Source organism: Tupaia chinensis, unplaced genomic scaffold, assembly GCF_000334495.1.
Source record: "Tupaia chinensis unplaced genomic scaffold, TupChi_1.0 Scaffold143935_1, whole genome shotgun sequence".
NCBI lineage: Eukaryota > Metazoa > Chordata > Mammalia > Scandentia > Tupaiidae > Tupaia > Tupaia belangeri.
Window position 1 is genome coordinate 669,729 of NW_006203786.1, and position 1,017 is coordinate 670,745.

Below are 1,017 nucleotides of genomic sequence, written 5' to 3' on the forward strand. Positions count from 1 at the left end.
TTTCTTTCTATCATTTAAAATATAAGTGTGAACGTATCTTAGGAAAATTCAAAATAAATGAAAATGAAAACTACTTAGAAAGGTATGCAAGAGAAAAATCATTAGAAAATATAAACTTCCCAGAGGGATTATTTATGCTTCATCTTTTACCACAATGGAAATTTCACCCTCAGATATATGGGAAGTTTTTCACTAAGGGTTTCCAAAATTTAGAATTTTTTTTTTGAGAGATTTTTGCTATTGGATGTGTATGGTCACCAGAGACAGAGAAAGAGAGACAGAAAGTGAAAAATCACCCCTACCCTCCCAGAGGGATAGCCACACTGCAGTCCCTTCTCCTCTATTCTCCTCTTGGGAATTTGGGCACACGTGCACTTGGCGTGAGTTTTAAATTGCCAGGTCCGGGACTCGAACTGTGGCCGATTATGTGGGAGTCCAGCAATGTAACCATTATGTCATCTGCTGGCCCCCCAAAATTTAGAATTCTATGACCTCCTAAAATAGTTATCCTATATAATTTCATTTCTCTTTGGAAAGTATCTACCATATACCCAGAGTCATAGGAACACCAAAACAGAAAGGAAAAAAAAAAGTCCTAAGACAAGCACATAAATAACCACAAGAATATAAGAAATGTAGAGAAGCTATATAGAGTAAGAAGAATACGGTCTCTGCAGCTAGACTAAACTGGTCTGAATTATGATCAGCCGCATTGTAGTGATGTGACTCGATAAATTACTCAGCTTTTTTTAAATTTAATTTCCTTATCTGAAAGATGGGGCAGTAGCACCTATTTCCAAACGCTGATCTGAGGCTTAAGTGAGTTAACTTACTTAGGGTGCTTAGACTAGGGGAGGCCACATAGAAGTGCTGTATATGTGTGTACTACTATTAATTTTAAGATAGAATGTGACACCTGACATTTTCAGGTTAAGAAGACATGCAGTGGACATTCACGAAAAAAAAAAAAAAAAAAAAAAAAAAAGGGAGCAAATCTCAGGAAAAACACAAAGGGGG